The following is a 7715-nucleotide window of genomic DNA, read 5'->3' on the forward strand; positions in this document are numbered from 1 at the left end:
AGTTTGTCAAGAATTTCGCTTATATTGCACATCCTTTGACGGAACTTCTCAAGAAAACTACATTTTTTCATTGGACCGAAAGTCAAGATAAATCTTTTCTACTACTCAAGGATGCATTAACTCATGCACCGGTTCTTACACTACCTGACTTTCAAAGACCATTCTTTGTGGTAGTAACTGATGCTAGTGGCAAAGGTTTTGGTGCTATGCTTATGCAAGACAACCATCCTATTGCCTATGAAAGTCGAAAGCTAAAACCTACTGAAACAAATTATAGTACATATGACAAGGAATTAGCAGCAGTTGTGCATGCCTTGAAGATTTGGAAGCATTACCTAATGGGTTCCGAATTTCTTATCAAGACTGATCAAAGCATTAGGCATTTGCTTTCGCAACCCCTTATTTCAGATAGGCACATCAAATGGGCATCTTTCATACAAAGTTTCCAACCCATGATTCAATACCAACCTGGAAAGGAAAATGTTGTTGCCGATGCTTTAAGTAGAAGCCACATATCAACAACATTTTCGCTATTGAAAGTGAACCATTTGTACTTATGAAGTAGATCCAGATTTTTCTGAGATATGGATCAAATTGCGTGAAAACAATTGGACACCTCAAGGAAATTATTCTCATAATGATGGCTATCTTTTCTTTGAGAAAAGATTATGTGTTACTCAACCCTATAGACAACTTGTCTTGGAAGAGATGCACCAACCACCATTCATGGGACATAGAGGAGTTTCCGCAACACTTCAAGTAGTTTCTCGAGAATTCTTTCGGCCTCATTTGAAAAATGATGTAGCAAAATTTGTAGCTAAGTGTAACATTTGTCAAGCAATTAAAAGCTACAAAGGCAAAGCTTTGGGATTGCTTATGCCTTTACCCATTCCAAACCGACCATGGGAAACAAGTGTCTATGGACTTCATTACAGGCTTTCCTACTACTTCCAGTCATCATGACATGATTTGGACAATAGTGGACAGGTTTAGTAAGCAAGCCTATTTCATTTCATGTAAAAAGACACTGACTTCTCAGCAAGCTGCGACCATATTTGTCAAGCAAATCTTTGTTCATCATGGTCTACCCAAAGTGATAGTTTTTGATAGAGATTCTAAATTTTGTAGTCACTTTTGGATTGCTCTTTTCTCAAACTTAGGCACTAAGTTAGATTTTTCTACGGCTTTTCATCCTGAATCAAATGGACAAACCGAAGTTACGAATAGCACTATCTTGGATATGCTTAGAGCCTATGTTTCCCAGCAACCTAGTTCATGGGATAAGTACATACATCTACTCCAATTTGCTTATAATAATACTCCTCATTCTGCTACTGGTCGAGCACCATTTGAGATTATCTATGGTAGAGCTTTGCCTATTCCGGCTACTAGACTCTCCCATAAGATTGAAGCTGCTAACCAATATACTCGAGACTTTGATCGCATTTTATCTGAAGTGCGTGATTGTATTGCAAGAGCTCAAGAGAAGTATACATTTCAAGCAAATAGGAAGCGTAAAGATTTTTCATTTCAAGAAGGTGATTATGTACTTTTGAGAATTGAAAAGAGACGATTAAAGAGTGTGGAAAAATTCCCTACAGTTAAACTTGCACCTAGATACTATGGACCATTTAAAATTATTGAAAAGATTAACGATGTGGCCTATAGACTAGAGTTGCCATCTAATTGGAATATCCACAACTCTTTCCATATTCATCTCGAAACCCTTTCGCGGAACACTTCTTTCTCACCCAATTTATGAGGAACCACCTCTTGTTGAAGGAGAGGAAGAAGTCTTAGTAACTGATGCTATTATTGATCAAGAGACGACGACAACAAGAACTGGGAACCAATACATCAAATATCTTTTGATATTCAAAAACCATCCTCAAGAAGATGCAAAATGGATGCCCGAGAAATTTTTCCGAGCTTATCCTGAGATCCTTCGTTCTTTTCAAACCCAACAAACCTGCAATTGAGGGCAATTGCAAACTCAAGCAAGAGGGATGTCATGAGAATATATTTTAAGTCCTCTTTAAGAATATTATTTTCCCCTCTTGAGTAATTTGGGGATGCCTAGGTTACTCTTGCGTCATGTCGGCTAGGTTAATATCGTGGGTGACACCACTATAAATATTAATACGTGTGGGGTATATGACGTATGCTTGGGGCCGTCTATGATTATTTCAGTTAGGTTTGTATGGCAGGGTGATTCCTGGGGTACTTACGCCTGGTAGTCATGAGTTGGTGATGGTTTGTGCCTGTTTAATATTTGTGAGATTAATTTAATTATTAATTGAGCTTATATTTTTAGGTGATGAAGATTACAAGGATTGATGAATACTGTCGAGGAAAATGTTTCTTATGCGCATCATATTTATTTTTACAAGCGTAGCTTGTAACCTTAGTAGTTGATTTTTCCATTTTGATACATTGGAAAAAATACATTTATAATGTTGAATTTATTAAAGCCTAAAGGCTTTACCCTAGCCCCAATTTTTGGGACACTCTATTTTTGTTGTGGAAGAGTGTCGTGCTCTCTAAAAGCACACTTTGTATATTTTTGGAGCTATGGCCTATTTTTTGGTTGAAAGCTAATAAAAATACTCTTGTGTGGGGGAAGGCCACGCACAAGGGGGGGAAGATTGCACCCAGTGTGTTTGTCTTGGAGCTAAGTATTATGTTTGCTATGTTTTTGTTCAATTTATTTGATTTTGTTGAAACCTGCAAAGCATGTGTTTTCATGGTTGAATTTATGTGTTGAATTTCTCAACAAGTGTTCCACAAGCTATCCTAGAGAACGATTCCGTTTTCAGTATGCCCCTCAAATCTTCACATGTGTGCCCCTCAAATCTTCTCTCAAGCAAAGTGGAAAATAGTGCCCCTCAAATCTTCACATATGTGGCCCTCAAATCTTCTCTTAAGCAAGTGAAAAATGTCAAGGAAAGAAAAAAAGAGTGTCAAAGAAGAAAGAAGTGAGTTGGAGGACATATCATGAAGTGGAGGAGAACACCCATGGGCATAGTTTCATCCCACACAGCACTTGTAATAATTTTTTTTAAAAAAAGAGTCAATCAAATTAGGGAGTTGGAGGATATATCAAAAAGTGGAGGAGAACACACATGGGCACACCTACAACCACCCACACAACTTATGCAAAACACCTGTAATAATTACTAAGGATTCCACACTTTACATATACATTTTCATGTACATCTTGCATGAATAGGCACTCATAAAATTGCTAGAACTTTCACCAAGCCTTGTCCAATCATTGATAACCATCTAGGTATATCTTTGGGGATTGGGTGGCCATAGTGGGTAAAAGCATATTCCATGGTACGACCCATTGCCTAGATCCCCTCCTAACTCTTCAAGAATATAGATCCTTACCTTCTTCATTGTCCATGGTATAACTCATTTCCTAGATCCCCTCCTAACTCTTTAATAATATAGCTCTTACCTTCTTCATTGTTCTCTTCCTTTATTTTATAAATAACATAACAAAAACCTCACCATCTAGATCACCTCCTAATTCTTCAAGAATACAGCTCTTACCTTCTTCATTGTTCTCTTCCTTTATTCACCTAGATCCCATCCTAAATATTCAAGAATATAGCTCTTACTTTCTTCATTATTCTCTTCCTTTATTTACAAACAACATAACAAAATGGTCACCACCTAAGATGTAACAAGCAATGAAGAAGCCTAATCTCTAGTGTCATCTCCTAAGATTTGGGAACCATACATTGCCACGCCAAAGAGTTTTAGATGACCATCATGCATAGCCAATCAAATGAAAGTAGTCTAGGTGCATGAATCTTCAAATAAAATCCATGGCCCCTCTTTCATTATCTCTCTTTCATTATACTGGCTGCCCAAACCACTTACAACCTTAAAGATGAGGCCTTACATCAAGCATTTCTAGGTCAATACTACACCACCTCAACAAACTTCCTACCTCAAAGTGCCAACAAATATTATCTCCAACAAATCCCAAAAGCACATGGATTGGTCTCATGCTAAAATTCACTAGATAACTTCACCGAATACATTTATAACCATCCATACTTCTCCGAATTTGGCAACATCTTCACTTACCAAGTATGGTAATGTAAGGAAGGGGGTATGTTAATTTCTCTGGCAAGGTTAACATAGTTTTGTTCACCCATCCTACCATATTGCACCAGTTGGGCATCGTAATATGAGGAAGGGGGTATGTTAACCACTTTAACATAGTTTCACTTGCCCGTCCTACCATAAGGGTGGATTTAACCACTCCCTCAAGGCCTACATGGCTTTGCCTACCCATCCTAATGTAAGGTGCTTTGCCATCTTAGCTACATCTAATAGAAGTGTCATTGTTTGTTCAAGGCCCAACACTTCAGTGGTTCTAGACCACCTAGCTAGCATCATCTAGCTAGGTGGTCTAGGCCCAACACTTCAGTGGTTCTAGACCACCTAGCTAGCATCATCTAGCTAGGTGCTTTTCCATCTTAGCTACACGTAATAGAAGTGTCATTGTTTGTTCAAGGTCCAACACTTCAGTGGTTCTAGACCACCTAGCTTTGAAGGTTAGTCTAATGAGCTAGAGAGAACAGAGGCTTAAAGGCTTCCAAAAAGGAGTTAAGAGAGTATATATGAGCTAGAGAATGATCGTGAAGGATTTTAGATAGGACTTAGGAGAGCTTACTGTTATTCATAGGGTAATGAAGACTTAGCTATGTGAATTACAATTCTCCTTTGCATGCCCATAGCAATGCATGAGTGAAAGCTCTAAGCATTAAATTGCATTACATAAGATATGTACAGTCACACTTTGGATGCCACATAGATAAACTTCAATACGGTGATGATCTATATGTATTTAATAAAGATATAATCCATTACTTACAAGACTCATCTTCTTAAAATGGCAACATGCCACCACTCATCCTATAAGATATCAAGGTGAATCTCCTTCCCTAGTATCTGAGGATGGGAATCTATTTCCTTTTCTTGGCCACTGTGGTCCACGGTCTCACCTTGTTCTCCCATGCCCTCGGTCATCGACATTATGCTTGCCATCCTCAATAACCACATTATCTTACTCTTCATCAGTAAAGGGTCTCGATATGTTCCACGACTAAGTGATCCAAAGGATTGGCTTTGTCTTGTGGGTTTACATTTGTCAATGTCCCTAGATTAAGGGATGCCTTAATGTATTTCTTACACTCTTGTTCCTGGAGGTAGCCTCTTGAATTATAGTGTTGCTAGATGGGCATGAGCACAACCCATAACTCCTCGTAGAGCTAAGGTAATAAGAAAATGAGTATGAATGTTCAATTCAACATGCATTCATGAATGTTCAAAGGAAAATATCATAGGTTCTCCCTTTCTACGTCTTGGAATCTTTGCCCCACCCCATGACCACCTATACCTATACATGCATGTTAGATTGTGTGTGTATGTGAGTGTATATGTCTGAGTATGTTAGTATATGGTTATGTATGCATAGCTGAGTATGTCATTTGCAAAAAAAAAAAAATTGTGTCTAATTATATGAGTGTATGTGTCTGAGTATGTTAGTTTATGGTTATGTATACATAGCTAAGTATGTCATGTTCAAAGCAAAAAAATTACGATATATCTAGTACCTTTCACAAGGGTTCCCTTTTTAGGCACCTTCATTGTGGGAACATGGCCACCTGCCACCAACAACCATCCATACATGTTAGATTACATGTATGATAGTTTTGATTATGTGTGTATGTGAGTGTGACTACATGTAATACAAAGTGTTACAAAGCATGTATTTATAGGCTTTTGAGTTGCATGAACAAAGTAGAGAGTCATGGCAACCATCCCTCTTCCTAGAAATGCCTACTATCGAGGTATTTTCTATTCTAATACTTATGCTCTACTTACTAAGGTTTACAAGTTGGTATATGTGTATAAGTTATCAATAAATGTGATAGCACTCAAAGAGAAACCCTTCACTTTCATCTGTTTAAAACACTTTATGACATTACCACCATGTTTGTGTTTAACACATCTTTCCATTAGTGTGGTCCACATGATTGTCTTGAATAGAGAGCTTATCAAACACATGCTACCATCATAATAAGCAAACCACATATAAAATAAATATCCACCAATGTGCTACCAAGTGACATTCTATGTCCTTGTCTATAGCTCCTATGTTTCCACAAACTTAAGTTACAAATAATTGTAACATCTAGAGAGAGATTTTCAAGTTGTGGCTCTTAAAAAAATTAGAGTGTGCTTCGCCATGGCTATGTTTAGCATACCTTACTTTTGTTGTCCCACATGACTTCAAGTTGTCAAAAATATGATAGCATTTGATGATCATACATTTGTGTTGCATCTAGCCTAAACACAATGCTTCCTTACATACAGACACCCAAACATCCACATGAATATGCAAACATACACATCCCATATTCAAACCCACACATAAATAACCATTTAATATAGACTAAGATGTTGAAAACCATATTTAACATACATATCAATGTATCCTTGCTACTGGAATGGTGGATATATATGCCAAATTCAAAACCTCCTAATAATACCCTTGAAAGGACATGGGACACCCACCTATACAAACCCCTCCCTAATTCAAGGCTATTAACAATTCATGTTGTTCACATACATACATAGACACACACATGGATATACAAACATACACACATTGCATGCCATTGGATACCTAACCTCCATAATCATCACATGAATGATGCGATTATACATGTCTGAGGAGATGGACATAAGTACCTCAATGATGATGATGGAGTGCCAGGCTAGTAGCCTCCACAATCATCATTGATAGCCTCCACAATCATCGTTGATAATGATTACACACATGCTTGAGGAGATGAACATATACACCTCACAACACCTCACCAATTATTTCATTCTTCTCTTCCAAGAGTGGGATAAATTATAGGGTGAGCTAAGGTAGGACAACATCAAGAACTAGTTAACTCCGTTTATTGGTTACGAGATGATTACCCATCTAGTAGTGATACACCACACTAGATCACATGAAGAACCACTCAGCTCCATTCAGTGGTTCTTTTGTTGAATTCTAGGTTAAGTTGTAATAGACACATATGACCTTTACCCACCAAATTTGTTATGAGCTCACCATAGTTTGGAGAACTATAGCTACTTCACATGCACCTCACAATGATGGGTGATGAGGATGAGTGCCAAGCTATAACAACCTCCACAATCATCATTGTGACAATGATTACACACATTCTTGAGGAGATGGACACATGCATCTTAGTGACAATGATAAGTGTTAAGCTATAGTAGCAGCCTCCGTCTCATTGATGAGACGATTACACACATGCTTGAGGAGATGGACATCTATACCTTATAGTTCAACACACTCACACATAGTTATATTTAGTCTTCTCACTCTCTTTAGGTTCCTCTTAGTTCACGGACTTGTCCTCCACACCTAGGAGCCTCAAGAATCCCCATCCTAGTGATGCGCCACATTGGATCCCTTATAGAATGTTCTTACTTCTTCTCCCGTCCTCATAGCCTTTTCAATCATCATCTAGTGATGCACCATACCGGATCCCTTATAGAATGTGCTTACTTCTTCACCCTTCCTCACAACCTCCATAATCGTTATCTATGACAATTACACACATGCTTGAGGAGATGGACACATGCACCTCATAGTCCAAATGCACTCT

The sequence above is a fragment of the Cibotium barometz genome, chromosome 1, assembly GCF_041138505.1.
Source record: "Cibotium barometz isolate CiBa-2024 chromosome 1, ASM4113850v1, whole genome shotgun sequence".
Lineage (NCBI taxonomy): Eukaryota > Viridiplantae > Streptophyta > Polypodiopsida > Cyatheales > Cibotiaceae > Cibotium > Cibotium barometz.